General features: G+C 37.4%; 1 long non-coding RNA gene across 2 annotated transcripts in view; it reads right to left on the bottom strand.

Annotated features, from left to right (window-relative positions):
• LOC110591006 overlaps window positions 1-21,710 on the bottom strand; it is a 64,121-nt gene that overhangs the window by 23,341 nt on the left and 19,070 nt on the right. For both annotated transcript variants that reach the window (XR_002480995.2, XR_006540349.1), the window contains exon 2: window positions 20,619-20,730. This is a non-coding gene — a long non-coding RNA (uncharacterized LOC110591006). The remainder of the gene's footprint in view (window positions 1-20,618; window positions 20,731-21,710) is intronic.

Raw genomic sequence — 21,710 nt, 5'->3', positions numbered from 1 at the left:
CACAGCAGGCCAACTACAAAACAGCAGCTAAAAGTGGCAGGATTTTACCTACAACCACAGGGCCAAGTGCACAACAGCATCTGAAGCGGTTAGAGTCTATGAACTTTTGAAAATGATCAGCCAGAGTTCCCTTCCAGGCCAGAGCCCCACATTGTAGCAAAAAGGCTGTTAGTGGAATCAAACTTGAGAAGGATATGGATGACAGAGACCATGGAAAGAGATGGTCCAGATACAAGTGGGAGAGGGAAACAAAACCAGGAAATTTAAGAACACAAGCCCTCATATTTTGTTAATACTTTACGAAAGCTACATGAACCAAGCCTCCTTCTAAAAGTTAAGGAAAACTAATCTCACATAAAAAAAAGCAACATGAAAGTATTGAAGTCAAGTGCCACACTAAGTTATTATTTTTAAAAACAGAATAAGGAGAATAACATCCCTAAAGTCAATGAGAGCATGCCAGAAAGAGATGTCCATAAAACACACAGACTTTAATCTGCTATTTCAAAATGATCTAAAAAAAATTAAAAAGTAAGAAATAAAAGAATAGCATAAATCAAAATTAGAAAATGAGATGACAGAATTCAAGAAAGAATTAGAAATAAAAGGAGAAAACAATTTTAGACATGAAGGCCAAACTAGGAGCATAAGAAAGAAAAAATAGGAAAAAAAAAGGTCTTAAGAGAAATATTTACTTTTTTTAAGTAAAAAGAGATAAAAAAAGCATTTGGAAAAAAGTGACAAATGTTAAAAACAATCAAAGATCGGGCGCCTGGGTGGCTCAGTTGGTTAAGCGACTGCCTTCGGCTCAGGTCATGATCCTGGAGTCCTGGGATCGAGTCCCGCATCGGGCTCCCTGCTCAGCGGGGAGTCTGCTTCTCCCCCTGGCCCTCCCCACTCTCATGCTCTCTCTATCTCATTCTCTCTCTCAAATAAATAAATAAAATCTTAAAAAAAAAAAAAAAAAAAAAAAAAACAATCAAAGATCTACTATATGAATAATAGAGGTTCTTAAAGAAAAGTAGACAAAATAAATACTAAAAACTAACTTAAAAAAATTCCTAGCGCCCGGCTAGCTCAGTCGGTAGAGCATGACACTCTTGAAAAAATTCCTAAAATAAATATTCAAAGCTACATTTTTAAAAAAAGGTTTTATTTATTTATTTGAGAGTGCGCGCCGCGCACACCTGCACAAGCAGGAGGAGCAGCAGAGGGGGAGGGAGAAGCAGACTCCCCACTAAGCAGGGACTGTGGGGCTTGATCCCAGGACCCTGAGATCATGACCCAAGCCGGAGGGCAGCTGCCCATGAGCCACCCAGGCATCCCCTAAAGCTACATTTTAAACTCAATGGATTTTAAATAAAAACTTATTTGGGTGTCCAGCCCAAAAGGAAAAGAAAATTACATTACTATCAGACATTCTGATAGCAGTGCTTAAAGGCAGGAGAAAATCAAGTAACATATTTAAGACACTCAAGATAATATGAGCCAAAGATACACATTGAGCAAAACCTATCTTCAGGTACAAAGCGCACGAAGTATTAAGGTTACATGAGAACTCAAGGAATGTTGTTCCTGTGAGCACTTCTTCAGGAATCTACTAGAGAGTAAGCTTCACACAACAGATATGACTCAGAGATGTTATATAAAGACTGATAGTCAACATTAAATATATAATTACATGTAGAACTGAATACAGGTTAAAAGTATGTAACAGTTACAACCTCCTAAAACTAGAGTGCAAGCATAAAAAAATGGGGATACTATATATGCCAAAAAAATTTTTTTTAACTGCTTCCAGTAATCATAATTGCTGGTGGTATTATTAGTAATATTAGTATTAGTGATATCAATGTTATTAGCATTGTTCCTCTGAGACTGTTGTGTGTGCAGTTGGGATAAAACAAAGGAATTATTATGGGATATTCTAATTCTATTATTGCTTATGTCCTTGAGAAGCAAAATTCATGACGTGGAAGAAAGGAGATACAGATATAACATAGAAGAGGGTAAGTAAAACCCTAATAGTCATGAATATGAATTACATACAGCAGTATAAAAGCAGAATCTCAAGAGATATTTTATGATTAAATAAATACATATTTCTTTTCTAGCTCTCCTGAAAAGCCTAGAAACAACGACCAATCCCCCAGACTATGGTCTTGATATACCACTTCCTACTGAAGGAAACCAGAGCTTCTTGGAAAATTGGCTGATGTCAACTGTGATATTGTGATTTATAATAAGAAATATATATTTGGTCTTTGTCCCTGTTTCTAGCACAGAGTTTCTAAAACCCTTGGAATTTCCTAAGTGGTAAGAGTAAAGGTGTCTTTTCTTATGTTAATAAGGTGACTTTTAGAATGCAGCCAGGTCACCTAGAGATGGGGCTGGTTGCCAGGGGAACCAACTCAGTGACTGGAGAGTTGAAACTTTCAATCCCACCCCTCAACCTCCAGAGAGGGGAGAGGGGCTGGAGGTTGGACTGTCAATGGCTAACAATTTAATCAGTCATACTTATGAAATGAAGCCTTCAAAAAATCCAAAAGGACAAGGTTTGGAGAACTTCTGGGTCTGTGAACACATGGGAGAGTGGTGTGCTTGTAGACCATGGAAGCTCCCCACCTTTTTCTCATACCTTGTCCTATGTATCTCTCCATCTGGCTGTTGATTTGTATCCTTCAGTATCTCTAGTAGTAAATCAGTGATCTAGTAAGTAAATGGGTTTCCTGAGCTCTGTGAGCTACTCTTGCAAGTTAAGTAAACCTACAAAAATGGTCATAGGAACCTCTGATTTATAGCCAGTTGGATCAAATGCACAGGTAACAAACTGGGCTTGCAACTGGCATCCGAAGGTGGGAGGGGCAGTCTTGTGGGATCTGCTACTATCTCTGGGCAGATAGTGTCAGAATTGAGTTGAATTGTAGGATGCCTACCCAGTGTCCAGAGACTTGCTTGTTGGTGGGGAAACCCATCCCCCACTCACCTTGGAAATGGGTGATAAGAACACTCTACCAAGTCTGGGGCAAGAAATGTTTAAGATGAATCTGGTACGTCTTGTCATACCAGAGTAAGAAAGCTAACAAATCACTGGGGTCATGTCTAAAGGACTCAGGAGGCAACTTAAAGAGGCTCCTACTGCCCCAAATGGAATACTTTGAGCTTCAATAAATACAAGAATTGCAGTGGATCAAAGCCTATCAAATGTATATAAACTCAAATGCTTATAATAATCTAAGTATCTCCTCCAGGGGATGACAAGGAACCAATTCATTATCTTGAAAACTGATAAATTAAGGAAAATCATTTACCTTGCCTTTCCTATATAAACTGTACTACTGAGTTATCAAATAGTAGATAAAAAGAAGCATCTCTTAAAAAAAAAAATTCCAGAGAGTAAAATGAAAATGGCTAAAGTAGGATGTCACCAATTTGTAACCCCATGAAGTAACATATCTAGACAATGATGTCATTACAAAAGACAGACATGAAAACCAGCTGCAATCCTACTAAAGGGATCGAACCTGAATTTGATCAAGTGTCTGGACCCAATTTGCAAGAAATACATTAGAAAAAGAACATGATAAATGGCACCATGAAAAAAATCTAGACTGCCAAAAACACTACAGGTCAAAATTGCCCAGGTCCTTCAAATTGTGAGGAAGTCCAAAAATATATCAAAAAATTCAGGCAAGTGTAAACAACAGAGTCTAAAGATGCACACTTGGGTGATAACATCATAAACACAAGAGGTTACTACAAAGTCAGGAGAGTGGTTACTTTTGGAGAGAAGCATGGTGGCATGAAAGGGTTGGAGAAACACATAGTAAGGCTTCTGGGTCTATTTCTTGATACGGATAAGGATTACAGGGGTATTAATGTTACAATAATTCCCTAAATGATGAGATGGAATGAGACAAGCAAATAATTAAATACACCAGTGTGGAGTTCTAGGGCTAGATTTGGAAGTCAAACAGATGATATTCACATTTATGGGGATGAATAAGGTCACTTAGAAAGTGTCTGGATTTTTAAGACCAGCAACTCCAGTACAGAGCCATGGGGAATGTCAACATTAGGACATGAAATGGAGAAACCAGAAAGTAAGATGGATAGATACTTGGTAAGTGTGGTGCCAGGAAGCTCGTGACTCCTTTACATCTTCTCAGCCCTAATGTTTACTCCAGTCACTGATGCATTGACAAGTCCCAGGAAGGCTTTATACTTTTTTTTAAAGATTTATTTATTTTTTCAGAGAGAGGGAGAGAGAGAGAGCATGGGGCGGGGCGGGGGGGGGGGGGGAAGAGGGCAGAGGGAGAGAGAGTCTTAAGCACTCTGTGCTGAGCAAGGAGCCAATGTGCAGCTCGATATCACAACCCTGAGATCACGCTTGAGCTGAAACCAAGAGTCGGGACGCTTAACCAACTGCACTACCCAGGTGCCCCAATGAAGGCTTTAAAGGCTTCACGCAGGTGCAACCAGGCAGGTACATCCCTAGAAACCAGATACCTCCCTCTTCCTACCTTGGAGCTTCTCTGGCCCATGGAGTGGGAACCCATTTGGCACTTGGTGAGGACTAGAAAGATAACACATGTGGGAGCCCACCCCTAAGCTAGAAGGGATGAGATCTGACAGACACATGTTTCTTCTCTTAAGCACCAAGCACACAGTTCTAAGGCATATTTTATAAGACTCTTCAAGGTCTTATAAATCTGAGTCTTCTGAATCAAGTACTGGCTGCATCGGTCACCTATAGCCATGGCCAACAGCAGAACACAATCTTGTTGGCTTTTTCTCTTTGTCTGGGATCTATCATGTGAGCTCCCTGGAATCTTTCCCCCAAATAAACAAGTCTGCATACAAGACTTTGTCTCAGGCTCTGCTTTGGGGAGAACCAGTTTTTAAACAGAAGATTCAGTTGTACTGAACACTGCCAAGAAGTTAAGGGTACACAGGATATGACTGATGGGATTCCTGGGAACCCTTACAAGAGCAGTTTCAGGGGAGTGATGGGGCAGAAGCTTGGTGAGGCGAGGCTGAAGCCAACAGGAGATGTGGAAATGGAGACAGTAAAGTATAAATGCTTCCTTGAGGGTCCAAAACTGTGGACCCCGGACTCCGCAGCAGCATTCAACACAATTGACAATTCTCTATTTGAAATACATACCATTTACCAGTGACTGGGGAGAAGAGAAATGGGTCAGTAGCTAGAGTGATAGGTAGGGTCAGGGAAAGGCTTTTGAAAACCAGGAGACAGTAGACCATGGGGATGACGAGAATGTCCAGCAGAAAGAGAAAGAGGGGAAAACCACAAATGACAGGTAGGAGGATCTTGAGCCTAAGCATCAGGTTGGCCTTTGGTACCCTTCATTCAGGGAAGTAGAAGGAAAGACAGATTCAGAGGCAGAGAAGTTTGGTGGTTTAGATGGTGAGGAAATAATGGAATTCATGTCTGGTTGCTTCAAGTTCCTCAATGAATTATACTGTCAGGTCAAAAGCTGAAGGAGAGCAGCAAGGGGTGTAGCAACTTTGAGAAAAAACGGGGAGTGAAATGATTTTGGCAACTAAGAACACAGACATATCAGGCAAGTGATAGCTGAGCTGTACTGAGTGTCCATTTATTTGACTGGAAAGATGGCCAACTCATTTCTATCCCATTTTGAGGGTAGTGGGCCCAGGGCTATACCCTGGTACTGTTTATTTCTTAAAACTTTTTTTTTTTTACCAATGTGTTGGAGTTGGAAATAAGATTACAAGGAAGAAGACCAAGTTAGAGATCTGGCTTCTCAAAACAAAGTAAGGTGGTAGGTAAGGGATGGTGGCCAATGGAAGTGAAGGCCAGTGGAAGGACGACAGCTCAAAGGAACGTGGTCCAGGGGGAACATTAATTTGGGTCACACAGTTGGCTCAATGTTGCCAATGTCTACCAAAAAACTTTTGCTGCCAATGCACAGATGATTTTTCAGAAACAGTACACTTTAGAATACATATTTTCTTCCAAACTACATTATACAGAATGATCCTGCTTCCCCTATTTTCCCCTCAGAAAAATAAAAGTTGTATCAATTTATTACAGAGGTGGAGGTGAGACTTATTAAATAACTGCAGGCTTCCCAAACCATGAGCCCAAATAGGGACGTTACTAAGTACCATGCTGAGCAGTGACATCATTGTTTCCCTAGTTACCCAATGTGGAGGCAGAAATGAATAAGCTAGATATAAATGCAATATCTAATAGGGTGGGAGTGTTAGAACTTTTTATGGCCATGAGGTTGGTTAGCCTTGTAACTCAAAATGTGGTCACTTAAAACATGTAACCAAAAAATGTCATGGGGCTTGTCAACTCATTGCTTATGGCACTGGCAAAATATGTTCTATATTCATTTACTTTGGCGGAAGCTAAATGAGCTGGTTCTTTGGCTATACCTAAAATCCTGACTTAGGGCTTTGTGGCTATATCAACACAAAAACATACAGATACTTTGTATTTTACACAGAGCTAGTAGATAACAAATATCTAGTAAATATCACAAGATTTAAAAATATGTATGTGCTTTGGATGCCTGGGTGGCTTAGGTGGTTAAGCATTTGCCTTTGGCTCAGGTCATGATCCCAGGGTCACGAGATCATCCTGCTCCTTGCTCAGTGGGGAGCCTGCTTCTCCCTTTCCCTCTGCCCTTCCCCCTGCTCGTGCTCTCTCTCTCTCTGACAAATAAATAAAATTAAAAAAAAATATGTGCTTATTTATATAATACACATGATTCATTCCTTTTCCTTAAATGATACCTACTCACATAGACATTGAAAAGCAGAAACAATCCCCTTACTATCGCGATATGAAAATGTCACTTTTGTGTTTACCATACTATCTAACAATTAAATAGTCCTTTTTTTTTTTTTTTTTAGGTGATGTCTTTGACAATCAATCACCTTAATTCTTTTTTGGAGCAACCCTAACAGGTAAGCTAAAATGATTATTCCCATTTTAGAGTTGGCAAAACTTAAGTATAGAAAGGTTGAAGTTCTGTGCAAACTCAATTTGTACTGCTTGTTATAATCACTTTTGTTTCAAATTGGACCTAGGATCAGTGACCAAAGAAGGCTTCTGAATTGTGCTGCTCCTCATCCTCAGGTCTAGGATCTGGAGAGCTGTATTTCAGTGCCAAACTTGATACATAGTAACTAGAAGACAAAACACACAGTCTACGACTAACAGACAACAGAACCAAAAATTCAGCCTAGGCAACTAATAAACATGCCTGAACAAAAATACATTTCCATCAGAAGTGTAGAACAGGATTTTTAATTTTTTTTTTTTGCAGTTTTGCAGAAATCCTCATTTTTCACAGTGTTTAATAATGTCACATCATTTGGACAATAATTTTTCTAGTTTTTGGTTTATCAAATAATATGTTTTCAATTATTTTTATGGAGCTTTTCCTTTTAATCAAGATAATAGCTAAGCTGTCTTTTCAGCTCGTGATTTCCAAATAAAAGTTTAACTTATTTTCAGAATTTTAGGGCTATGCACATATAGCCATCAACCTAATAAAAATCCTTGCAGATGAACAGCACATACTTTTAAAGGTTTTATTTTTCTTTCTCTCTCCTTCTTTCTCCTCTTTCAAAATTAAAAGCAGGCACAGCATGCCTTTACCATGTGGAAAAGGGCAAAGGAATTGGCTAAAAGCCAACTGTTTGAAATAATAAATCAACTGATATTGTAGGTTTTAGTCAAAATATCTTCAAGTATTCCATTATTTTCTACTATATGTTTCTTATATTTTTAATTAGCTCTGATAACTTTTTTTAAATTTGAATTTTACCAAAGTTACAGATTTTATTAACAGTTTAAAGGGTCAAACAGCTCTAAAAACCATGTTATAAATATCAACTTGATTTCTTACTCCCAACTCACCACTACACCTCTAGTCAACCATTTTGAACTCTTGCAGCAGATTATTATTTACTTTCTCAGTTCCAAATAATATGATCATTTTGTGACTTTTTAATTTACGCATTATGTATTTATTTCCCAACACAGAAGATGAAGATTTAGCTATCTTTTATTTCCTGCTCCTCCACACAAATACACTTCTTTAAAAAAAAGATTTTATTTATTTATCTTAAAGACAGAGAGATGGAGAGCACGAGCAGAGGGAGGGGCAGAGGGAGAAGAAAATCTCAAGCAGACACCATGCTGGGTGCAGAGCCCAATGCGGGCCTCAATCCCACAACCCTGAGATCATGACCTGAGCCAAAATCAAGAGTCAGACACTCAACTGACTGAGCCACCCAGGCCTCAAATATACGCTTTTAATCCCCAAGTTTAGCCCATCATAATTTCAGTTAGATCACTATTCAGTACTTAAATTACCCTCATCTGTGCCACACTAATATACTATGATTATATTTCCTTTCCTACATAATTTTCTTCTTTTTTTTCATTAAACATGAGGTAAACAGAATAAGATTAATTGTAATTCATGACACATGCTTCATTGGGCTATGCATGGCCCTTTTTTATTTATTCAATTAGCTGTTCTTAATAATGTGACTAGCTCCCTTGAACTGACACTTGAAACAAAAGCTAGAGGCATGAGAAGAACCTATATCTAACAATGTTCTCCTCATCTACAACCAATCCATCTTCCAGTATCCCCTTATCTGAATGAACCATAGTCCTAAATTTTGTGTTGGTCTTTTCCTTATTTTCATTTTTATATAACTTTGTTGCATCTACATGTATTCCTACATATAGGAATACATAGAGATAATAGATAAAAGCATCTTTTGGGAGTTCATTTTAGAGGTAAACTTTGTAATCTGGACCAATCCTTTCACTAAACAAGTTGAAAAGCTAGAGAAAAAAAAATACATATATGTTTAATCTGCTTGTAATTATCAGAGAGATAACACAATACTAAAGAACTGTGAGTTCACGATCAGGGAGAAGAAACTCTGAGAGGTGAGGTAGAAATTTGGGGCTACCTTCCCCTTAGTCATCTGCTGTTTTGGACGAGGTGATGACAAAGCTGCTGGTAAACTCATAAGGCCAACAAGACAAAATTGGGAGTTCCGTGTTCACCAAGGAGGAGGATGTAACTCCTAGGTTTTAGATTGAGATCATTAAAACCTAAACCCTAGGGGTAAAGAGAGGACTGGAAATATATTAGCCCTTACAAAGATAGAAAGCTCAGTTGAAATTTTCTCAATCTTTTAAGGGATTAAGGTGATCTAATATTGCTGATGCCTTTATAAGTCTTTTGGAAACAAACTCAAATCTTCACTGGAGTAAGATGGCCTCATCTTAGACCTCAAAGTATCTGTACAAGTTTTCATTTAAAATGCCTGGCATTCAAAGATATCCAAGTATATGACAACATAATAAAAAAACAAGAAAAACAACAGAGAGGATCAATATAAGGGAGTTACCACACATAGACTTTAAAATAATTATGCTTAATATGTTCAAAGAAATGAAGGAAAACGGAGAACTCTGGTAAACAAATAAAGCCATCAGAAAGAACAAAAAATATTCTAAAACTTAAAAGCAATAATTTTATTAAGATCCCAGTGAACGGATCTAAAAACAGATTAAACAAAGCTGAAAAGAGAATTAGTGAATTGGAAGACAACTCAGATAAAAACATCCTAAATGAAACAAGAAAAAAAAAATGAATACTTTGTTCTGCTTTTTCTTGTAGATTTCTTTCTGTAAGGAATCTAGAAAACACAAAGGGGGAAAAGGAAAATTGGACAGCAGTGATATTTGAATAGATAATTTTTACATTTTTCTAAAAATCAAATATACCAAGCCTCTACTCCCCTCCCATACACACACCGAGACATGTCATAGTATAACTACTAAACACCAGGAACAAAGAGCAAGAGAAAAATGAAAAAAATGTCTTTAAAGGAATATCCAATTCCAGGAGGCTGGAAGACAATGAAACAATACTTTTAAAGTGCAAAAAGAAAATAAATCCCAACCTAGAATTTTATTCCCAGAAAATGTAATGATCAAAAAAGTAAGTAAAATAAATATATTTTCAGACAAAAACTAAGAGAATTTAAGTATGTTCATCAAGCAGAAAGAAAATTATTTCAGGGAAATTAGGAAATGTAAAGAGGCACGAAGAGCGAAAAACCAGATAAATACGTAAGTAAACCAAATCAATACTGACTGCAGAAAACAACAGTAATAATGTTTTGTGAGATTAAAAAATGAAAATTAAAATATATGACAACAATGGTAAATAAGTAGGAAGGGTGATAAATAAGTGATAAATTGAAAGTCTTTGAATTTTCTAGGAAAACATGACTACTACTTTGTGAAGGATACAAGGTATAATCTCTAGGATAACCACAAGAAGAAAAGTAAAAGAATATATGACTAATAAGTAAAGAGGAAGAGGATTTTGAAAAAAATTTTAAAATTTTATATAAAGTACATTGTGATGTATATATTTGAAAATTACTTTTTTCACTTATGATGAAATATTTTTATAAATTTTTTTAAAGATCTTTTATTTTTTATTTTTAAGTAATCTCTACACCCAAGATGGGGCTCAAACTCACAACCCTGAAATCAAGAGTCACATGTTCTACTGACTGAACCAGCCAGGTGCCCCATTACTTTTTTCACTTATTATGAAATCTTAGGATAAAGTTTCATTCATACATTTATTTGTTTTGATTGCTGTAAACTGTCATCCACTCTCTCACCGACAGGCAGGTTTTTGGGTCGTTTCCAGGCTTTTGCTGAACAGTGGTGTGATGAAACTTCTTGTGCATTTCTCTTACTATATATATTTTAACTTTCTTTTTCCACCAAACAAAGAAGATTGCTGGGTCACAAGTGTGTTTTTTTCTCCCCCAACTTTGGAATGTAATGCCAAAGCATTTTTATTTTTTTAATCTCACCAGCAACACATACAAGATTTTATGAGTCTACATCTTATCCAACATTTGGTATTATCAGTCTTTGGAATTTTTGCCAACGAAATGGCTGTATCATTGTGATCTTTATTTGCATTTTCTTGCTCACCAAGAATGCTGACCATCTCTTTGCATTTATTGGGCATATGTAATTTCCTCTTCTGTTAAATACTTCTTCAGATTTCCTGGCTACTTTTTATTGGGTTGTTTGTGGTCTTTTTATTAATTTTTAGGAATTCATTATATATTCTTGGTATTATTTGTCACTTATGTATATTATGAATATCTTAAGATTCTATTTTTTTCACTTGCTTTTGATCAGTACAAATTCTTAATTTTAATAAGCCCTGAACAACTTTTTAGTTTTCTCTTAATTTAACAATGGTCTTTTTATAGATTTGCTTACTTCTTGATGGGCTTGTTGCTAATTTAATCCAAATCCTTCCCAAAGTGTCCAGCTTTTCTCTTGAGATATTCAAATTAGGTAATCCAACAATTTCAACTTCCTGAAGAATTCCTTCCTGGAAACTTGTGACATGTTCCATCCTGGACATGTTGCTTTCTAGGCACAGCTGTCACCTTGAGGTCTCCAATCAATCCATCCTACAGACTCTCCTTTTCTCTGTTTCTTGGATCCTAGGTCTTACTCTTTCTCACTTCACTTCCTTGTTTTGGTGGAACATATCCCCCTGTAGCTTCCTGAGAAGGGGTGCAAGGGAGATAGATTTTTAGAGATCTTCATTCTGCCCTCACACTTTTGGATGGGAATGGAACTGAAATTGGAAATGATTTCCCTCCAGAAGTTTGAAGGCTCTGTTCCATTGTCTTACAGCTTCTACTGTTACATTTGGAGGAGTTGGTGCCATTCTGATTCTTGATTCTGGTATGAAACCTCCCTTCCCCACCCCTCTGGAGATTGTAGGATTTTCTCTTTTTCCCCAGTGCTTTGAAATGCCATGATAGGATACAATGTGGGTCTATCTTAGACTGCTGTGCTGGGCAAGCATGCCCAGTTTTAAGAAATTTTCTCGAATTACTTTCTATAATTTCCTGCCCTCCATTTTCTGTGTGTCCTCTTTCTGGAAACCCTATTATTTAGGTATTGAATCTTTTGGATTGGTTGTCTTATTTTCTTATTTTTTCTCTCCTACTTTCTGTATCTTTGTCTTTTTATTGTACTTTCTGACATAAATCTTAAATTCTATCTTCTGTATTGATCCTTTAGTTCATCTAAACTTCCTTCATATCTGCTCTCTTCATTTCCAAATGCTTGTTTCTTTGTACTCTGATTTTTTTTTTAAACATAACAACTTGTTCTTCTTTTATGAATGTAACAACTTCTCTTATTTTCTCAACATTTCACACACTCACAGCAAAGGTTTTCCTTGTTCTTTGGGTATTCCCTGGCTGTTTGCTCAAACCAAAAGCTGTCCACCAGAAAGCAGATTAGTAACTGTGCATGTATGTGTAGCTTGTTTACTGTAGTCTTCATTATAGGGCAATCGAGCTGGGCCTATTCCTTGGGAGATTCTTAATGTCAAGATCTTAGTTCTATTCCTTGGGGACTTCCTGATGTCAGGATCTTAGTTCTTTTCTCTCCCCCAGAGAAGATTTCTATTTTTCTGCCAGCTGCATGTTGGTTGACAGCCAGCAGTCTGGGAGCTGAGAAGGTCAGGGGAAGTTGCTGTGCAAAGTGGGAAAGGAATAAAAGAATAATTGCTTCATTAACACACTGTCAGAGAAGCCTTAACCCCATATTCACCCTTGCTTTCCAGAGATACCTGTGTCTTAGGGGATTTTGCAATGTAAATTAGGTTTCTGTTCAGCTTTCCTTATTGCAAGTTTAGGATTGCTTTCTCTAGTCCGCTAAGTCAATAACCATATGCTTTCCAGCCTTCAGAATTTTGAGACTGTTGTCTTCCTTCCTGTTTTCTCCGTTATTTTAGGTTTGTGCCTTTAACTGGAAATTCAACTCAAGCTTTTTAAAGGATTGTCAGATCAATCCAACAAGCATATACTGAGCACCTATCATGTGCCAAGTTCACAGATTCATCACAACATTAATGGATCTGTGAGCTTAGGGCTGTTATTAAATGCTGAACTGGAATGATAGATGCTTGTCAAGTCTTTATTGTTCTTGCAACCACTGGGCTACTTTCTCCAGCTCTGATGTCTTTTGTTTATTCTTTTATCTCTAGGGTACCATTAATTCTTTTTCTCATCTTCTATTGACTGGAAACATCTTTTCTCATCTGAAATTTCCTTTTAGATTTAAGCACATAACCTATTTCTGAGTCTGTGTCTTCTTTCTAAATAAAAATGTCTCCTTTACCAATCCAGAATAAATAGAGAGGATTTTAAACTCTGTCTAATAAGAAAAATTACTTCTGATTTGTATTTAAGCTAAAAACACATCATCCTCCTCACTCTCACTGGGCAGTATCATGACTCTTTCTATGCCACAGACCTGGCAATAGTGATTCAGACTATTATAGTTAATCACTTTACACATTAAAATGGATTATTATTTACAGTGGTTCACTACTACTAGGAATTTCCGTATGTGTTGGCATAGCAGCTAAATTCCAACTCTACCGGTTATTAGCTACATGACTGTGTGAATCTTTTGTGTGTGTGCTTCATTTCCTCATGTGTAAAATGAGGAAGATAATGGCACCTCCCGCAAATGACAGCTTTCTCTTTGGTAAAATGAATATAATAATAGTATTTCCTCCAAAAAACCATTTTGAAGATTAGATGGCAAGCCCTGAGCACAGCACCTGGTGCACACAGTAGGCATCATGTGTTATTAACATCATCATTGTAATTATTTCTGTCCTCATCTAACAAATTAGGAAACAGAAGTTCAGAGAAGTTTACTTAATTTGTCTACAGTTGCACAGTTAGTCAACAGCAGAGCCAGAATGCAAACTATGGCAATTCTGTTACTACTAACACGTTTTTCAGAGTGTTGATATACCATGTGTCCATTAAAAATGTAGTTCTTTTTAGACTTATTAAGTATTTATTAATTGCCAATTATGTACTAGACAACACGGAGTTAAAATGGAATAAAACGGACTCAGTTGGCAGGAACAATTTCACAAGTGAAGGAGAAGAGAAAGTAGGAAATGTCCAGCAACGGGGTAGCCTGGCACAGCTGTCAAAGCCTGGGTGGGCTGAGGAGGGCATCCACAGGGGATGGGGCCTACGGGAGGAGGGAGCAGATGCGACCCTGGGTAGGGTGACAGAACCCAAGCGGGATGAAGAGGGCATTTGCATGGGAAAGGGGGCAACACTGGCAAAGGGGATGGCTTACTACATAGAGGGGAGTTAATAAAATAAATAAATATATTAAAGATAATAGGAGATAGATTGTTCATTGTCGGAGAAGGGGGTTACAAAATATGGAAAAGATGAAAACTAAAATTGACTTTGTGGTATTGTAATTATAATAATCAATTACTGGAATAATCAATTACTGGAATTGAGGGTAATGATATAAACTGTAATCTGTTCAGGAAACAGTAGTTTACAACCTTCCAACAAAGACAATCCCAAACCCAGAACACTTCAGGGGAAATTCTCATAACACTTAATGAAGAAATAATAATAATTCTACTCAAATTACTCTAAAAAATAGAGGAAGAAATACTTCCAAACTCATTCTATTAGGCCAGCATTACAATGACACCAGAAATCAAACAAAGATATTAAGACAGTAAGAGACACTTAGAAACCGGGGGGCCTGGGTGGCGCAGTTAGTTAGGCATCCAACTCTTGGTTTCAGCTCAGGTTGTGATTTTGGAGTCATGTGAGATCAGGCCCCAGGTTGGGCTCTGCGCTTAGCCAGGAGTCTGCTTCAGATTCTCTCTCCCTCTGGCCCTCCCACGCGTGTGAAAAAAGAGATAAACCTAAAAACTGATATCCCTCATGAACACAGATATAAAAATTCTAAACAAAATTTTAGCAAATCAAATCTAACAAAATATTAAAAGTATAGTACATTATAACTAAGTGGGATTTATCCCAGGAATGTAGGGTTGGCATAACATTATAAAACCAATCACTGGAATTCATCATGTGAACAAACTCAAAAAACAAAAACATGATCATCTCAACAGATGCAGAAAAAACATTTGAAAAAATCCAACTGAGATTCTGCTACTACCTTGTCAAGGGAAGCCTCTGTTGAAAATCACAGTTTTACAAGGATTAAAATATAGACAACTGTGTTCTGTTTTTGAGGATATGCAAAAGTGGACTCATACCCATTCTCGTTACACACTGCTAGTGTATATTCTAACTTCCAATTATCTCCAACCTAAATACATTATGCTGTAGTTTAACTCAGTGTTTCCCAAACTCTATTCCGTAAAACATCAGCATCCTTTGAAATACAAGGCTCTTCCTGTACCTTCAAGATGTACATTAATATACTAAAAGTTCTAATTCCAAGGAAGAAACCACATCCAGGGCTTTTTTTTTCATGTGAATTTTGATCATTGCTTTCCTATCAGGGCAAATTATTCTATATTTACTGCTAAGAGCATTTTATTTTGACCCACCCATCTGTTCTTGCTTATATACTGTATAATTATTCACAGAGGCTGAAAAATCAGCAAGGTTATAGCAGTCTGGAACATCATGGAAGGGCAGATGTTCCTGACTTTGGCCTGTCACTGGATGGTCTCCTTTAAATACCACCTTTATTATGGCATTCCTCTACTCACAGACCTGCCTACACACACTATACCACCATAACTCTATACCACCAACACAGAAACTGGCAACTTTTCTTAGTAACTTTCCTAATTCTTTGATTTCAATATCTTTTAATTTCATTTTTCAAAGATTTTATTTATTAATTTGAGGGAGAGAGAGCATGGGGGAGAGAGAGTATGAGCAGGGGGGAGGGGCAGAGGAGAGGGAGAAGCAGACTCCCCTCTGAGTAGGGAGCCTGATGCAGGACTCGATCCCAGAACCCTGGGATCATGACCTGAGTCGAAGACAGACACTTAACCGACTGAGCCACCCAGGCGCCCTAGTATCTTTTCATTTCATAAAAGAATCGAAAATATTTATCCCAGATGAATAAAAACAATAAATTAAATTGTCAAAAAAAATTTAGAAATCACAAAAATATCGATTAAAGCCACTTTCACTTGACTCATAGGAGCACTTTAAGGAGGCTTGTCTCCATACCCAGAGAAAGCCAAGTGATAAAAGTGAAATTTCTACTGGTGTTTTTTGCTGCTACGGTGAGAATGGTTGTGTCCCCCTCCAATTTCATATTTTGAAATCTTAACCCCTAAGAAGATGGTATTGGGAAGTGAGGCCTTTGGGAGGTGAGTAGGTCATGAGAGCAGAACTGCATGAATGGGATTAGTGCCTTTATGAGAGATCCACCTTTCTGCCAAGTGAGATGATAGCAATAAGAAAATTGTTTATGAACTAGGAAGCAGCCCTCACTAGACAGTGAAGCTGCCAGAGCCTTGATCCAGAACTATGAGGAATAAATCTCTGTTGTTTATAAGTCACCCAGTTTATGATATTTCGTTATACTAATCTGAAGAGACTAAGATACTAACACACTGTTTCTTTCCATAAGCATGGAAAACACATTAAAGGGAATTGTGTCCTGTGAGAGGTGAATCTATAAAAAAGCTGGGCATCAAGTCATAAACCTACCACAGAAAACCAAAATAAAACGGGAAACCCAGCAGAGCATTTTCCTTTTGTGTGCCCAGGGGATTAGTGACTTACTCTTTGTGCAAAGTACTGCACATCTTGGAAGCAAATAGTTTAAATAAGGTAGTAATATATTTAAGAGCGACTTTTGAAAGTTACAATCCCTAAGGAAGACAAAAGAATCTTTTCATTGCAAAAAAGAATTCCAACACATTTGTTGTAGCAAAGGAGCAAAATGAATTGTGGTGTGGGTAGGATGTTGAATTCACAAGAAGCAACATTTTCTCCCAGCCTGATCCTGGATAAGTAATTTTTAAATTAAAGTGACTTTTCCTCACCACTTGGAATAGTTCTTGAATGAGTTATAAAGTGTTTGTGCTAACTGCATTAGACCAATGGTCATTTCCTATAAACAGGAACAAGATTTCAGCTAACCAAGAATAGTGTGACAAGCATTATTTTGACTCTTCCGCAGAGGCTGTAGTATGAAACCCATAAAAACAGGAAGATACTGAAATCAATTTACCATGATCTGACCTTACTGGTGAAATCAGGACAAGCCCTAAAAGACATATGCTCTGAAGCACAGGACCATCACAAGTGACACACTTGCATTGTACTGGATTGTATATTTTGTCTTTCATTTCAAAACGCAAAGGACCCGTATTATAATTAAGAAAACAAACAAACAAACCTCAGAAATACACTAATATTAGTTATACTTAGGGCTAGTAAGAATGCAGTAGGAAAAATTATGGAGAAAACAGATTATTGCACTGACTCATCATCCAAACTATTATTTTCTGTTTCAGGAAAGAGGCTTTCAAAACAGACACAGTTTTAAGTTAAACCAACCTACTCCTGCCTCCTTTTTAGGGGACTGTCCCTTGCAAATTATACCTACTTATAAAAAAAATTTTACTCCAAAGAATACTTACTGAGGAAATATATATTTAGTGGGGACTTAACATCTTTTTAGCAGTGCCATGGTCTCTGTGAAGAACACAGAAGAAATTTAAGATACATTCTCTGCTCTGCTTCACCCTGTTAATTTTAGAGTTCTAGAAATAATACTAGAGGTCGTTTAAAAATGAAAATGTTTTATTTTCTTGATGAAACGTACTTGCAGATATGAATCTTAAACAAAGGTAAAATCCTAGATACTCTATTTTTTATTTACCTAGATGGAAGTCGTGATCTCTGTGTCTAGACAGCACCTATCACCCTAAAATAACCAAAAGAATGTTTTCTTTTTCCTTCATTAAATTACTGGCTCATTAAATTTGCACCTAGAAAAAGATAGTTTAATTGTCCACTGTTACATCATTAATATTTATTAACTAGGACTACAGCCAACAGAAATACATGTCCTATGTGCACCAAGAGAGGGCCTAAGAATAGTCATAGTAACACTATCTGCAGAAGGTACAAAGTTCAGACAACCCAGACATCCAACATAACAGAATGGATAAGTAAACTGTGGTACATTTACACAACAGACTACTACAAAGCAATGAAAATGACCGAACTGCACCTACATTCAACCACATGGATAACAAATGGAAGAAGCAAGACTAAAGAATATATCAAGTATGATTGTATTTTTAAAAAGTTGCTAAACATACAACACAACTATTTAGATGTATCTGGTGCATATAGCTGCACACTTAAGTGGTAAAACTATAAAGAAAAGCAAGGAAATGATTACCGAAAAAGGAAAGCTAGAGCTTTCTCAGAGAAGAGAGGACAAGTGTGGGGAGAAGGTTGTGACTGCCAAGGGACCCACAAGGCTTTTGACATGTTGGTCAAATTCTTCCACATTTTATTTATTTATTTATTTTTTACCCATGGATGGCAGTTACAAGTGATGCTTATTCTTACAATCACTTGTAAACTGTAGACGTCATGTTACCACTTTTTAAAATAACATTATACTTCACAGTAAAATACGTCTAAAAAACCCATGGGTTACCGTGCTAAATATTAAATACATACAATATATACATATATGCGTGTGTATAATATACACACTAAAAGCTACTGGTTTCAAGGGAAAAAAAAGCACAGTGATTCTATACTAGACTTCTCTTGTTCCTGTCCTTACCTGCTGAGCAAATATTAAAAGAGCGAATGAACTTAGAAAATGAAAGAGATAGGGTGTAGAAGTACACTATAGAATACTATTCCCTGTCATGAATGTTATTTGAGAATGTGACTTATGAGGCTTTCTGGCTGATGGTGGAATTGCATGTATATTCTTAGTCTCTCCTTTGTCTATGATATAACTTGCTGATACAACTATGCAGAAGCAGTACTTGAGAAAAAATGAGCATCATTCTGTCCTTATAGTCGTGACACAGAAGCAGCTGTACTTTGATTTTACACCTAATGGCCTGCTCCTAAGTTTCCTGCTTCCACCAGTAATGTTGATGCTAATCTTTAGAAAGTCTGCTTCTTTGAACAACAACAACAACAACAAAACCGCACTGAACTAACTCAGCCATGTCTGCTTATAAGTTATTTGACTTTGAGTTTGGTCCAAATCAACTTATTTTTCCTCCATGCTCCTGAATTAGCTGGGTAATAGGTTATTACGTTAACTTTTCATCTGGCCTGGAAAAAACGTATGACATCTAAATACTGGTGATACGATGATATCCTCAAAGCCTCCTTCAGCAATGATCCCAATACAAGTCTTGGTTAACAGACTGACATTTTCAAACTCTGATATATCACACAAGAAAGAAAATGGGGGGCGCCTGGGTGGCTCAGTTGGTTAAGCGACTGCCTTCGGCTCAGGTCATGATCCTGGAGCCCCTGGATCGAGTCCCGCCTCGGGCTCCCTGCTCGGCAGGGAGCCTGCTTCTCCCTCTGACCCTCCCCCCTCTCATGTGCTCTCTGTCTCTCTCATTCTCTCTGTCTCAAATAAATAAATAAAATCTTAAAAAAAAAAAAAAAAAGAAAGAAAGAAAATGGGTTGACCAACTGCCCACCTTTATGCTCCAGAATGGATTTCCTGAAGGGAACACAGAAAAATCCATAGGGCAACTTTATTCTCCCATCTGTGATCAGGATTTATTCTATAGCTCTTGGGTAGGTCAAAATCAGTTTTACATTTAAGAATACCTGAATCTGATCTGTGCTCTTAGAAGTTAAATGTCATTTTTCAAAGTCAATCCCACCAAGTAATGTTGTGGTATAAACAACATTGAGGGCAATATAGGTCACTCTTGATCTCTGCCAAAGGTTTATCCACAGCATAGATTTCTTCAAGCAAACCGTGATCCAAAGCTTGGTAAAATAACCAACAATACTGCTTAAGTCACATGTGGTCAACAGTCTATCTACTTAATCTAACACTCAGACTCAGTGCCTTCAAGGCAAAATAATTATTTGTCTATCACCTGGCAAAGATAAACACTGAAGGAAAATGGGCATCTCTTTTTACACTGGTGTGTTATTTCCTCCTGAGTTAATACTTCCTCTCATATGAGGGATAAATTCTGCAAGGAGGAAAGGAAAAAGAGCTATAAAGCAATCTTATAATGAAGCTGCATTATTCTACCTAAGTAGTATCTACATTATAGCCCATTACATGGCTCAAAAATAGTATGGGTCAAAGGATATTTCCCCAAATATAACTAAATACTCTAAGAACATGATACAACAGAGTTATAAACCATAACTCCTGTTCCCCAAAATCACTGTTATATATGGGGTGACACCGAATTAGAGTTCCCCAAAATATCACTCACGTTCAAATATAAATTCTAAGACTTATTTCAAAACCAAATCTCATTGTGTTGGGATTCATTACCACTTGGCTTACAGATTATCATGGCTGTCCTCACTTAAAATGATAAAAACTGACAGTACAGAATATACCTCTTTTTACCGAGCAAAAGAAAATATGTTCTAGGACAAAATGTAAACTTCATATATTGAGAAAGCATTTTAACAGAGGAGGGATAAAAATATTACCTTACATTTGTGAATAACTGGAATTCAAATTTGGGCCTTCCGATTTCATGGCTGGTGTGCTTTCAGTACAACACAGGTGTCCTTAGCTTCCTTGATAATGATTTATCCAAAATCTTCCTATGAAAAAAAGTGATTTTAGAAAGTAACTGCAACAGTTCAGTCTTTTGTTTTTAAAGATAAACATGTGCTCTCATTTATTTCTACCACCTCTCCCAAACAGTTCCTTATAGAATAAAATCTGAGGGGGTGCCGGGGGGTTGTTGGTTAAGTATCCGACTCCTGATTTTGGCTCAGGTCATGATCTCAGGGTTGTGAGAGACCAAGCCCTGTATTGGGCTCCGTACTGGGCATGGAGCCTGCTTAAGATTCTCTCTCTCCCTGTGCCCCTTTCCCCACCTCTCTCTCTCTCTCCCCCCTGCTGTCTAAAAAAAAATAAAAATAAAATCAGAGGGGAAAAAACATATATTTTCTTATATTCTTTTTTTTTTAAGATTTTATTTATTTTGACACAGAGGGAGTGAGCGAGAGAGGGAACACAAGCAGGGGGAGTGGGAGAGGGAGAAGCTGCTTCCCGCCAAGCAGGGAGCCCGATGCGGGGCCCAATCCTAGGACCCTGGGATCATGACCTGAGCCCAAGGCAGACACTTAATGACTAAGCAACCCAGGCGCCCCTAAAACTGTGCATTTTCTAAGCAAACATTTTCCCTTAAGACTCCCCCCTAGCATCTGAGGAATTAGAAGATCACAGCCATACGCCTTCTTTCCCCACTGCTCAGCAGCAGTTAGTGACCAAGCAGCAAGATAACCAAAGCAAGAATAGGGTCTAGAGACTGCAAATAATATTACAGACGATTTTAATTGAACACTAGACCAGAAATTAAGTATAAACGGTTTCTAAATCAAATATGGTTTAAAAGTAATTAAAGACTTATAGCAAGAAGCTTACTTGTTAATTCATTAAAGTCAAGATCACACTTATTCAGATAATTTCAACCATCCAGCAGCTTCAATTGCAATTTTACTTCCTTTAATTAATCTCTCTCAAGATACATATAGACACAGCACAATCTTTATTTTATTGGGTTATAATATTACTT

The sequence above is a fragment of the Neomonachus schauinslandi genome, chromosome 7, assembly GCF_002201575.2.
Source record: "Neomonachus schauinslandi chromosome 7, ASM220157v2, whole genome shotgun sequence".
In the NCBI taxonomy this organism is placed as follows: Eukaryota; Metazoa; Chordata; class Mammalia; order Carnivora; family Phocidae; genus Neomonachus; species Neomonachus schauinslandi.
The sequence above is the reverse complement of the archived record's forward strand: the minus strand, read 5'-3'. Positions and strand labels throughout refer to the sequence as shown.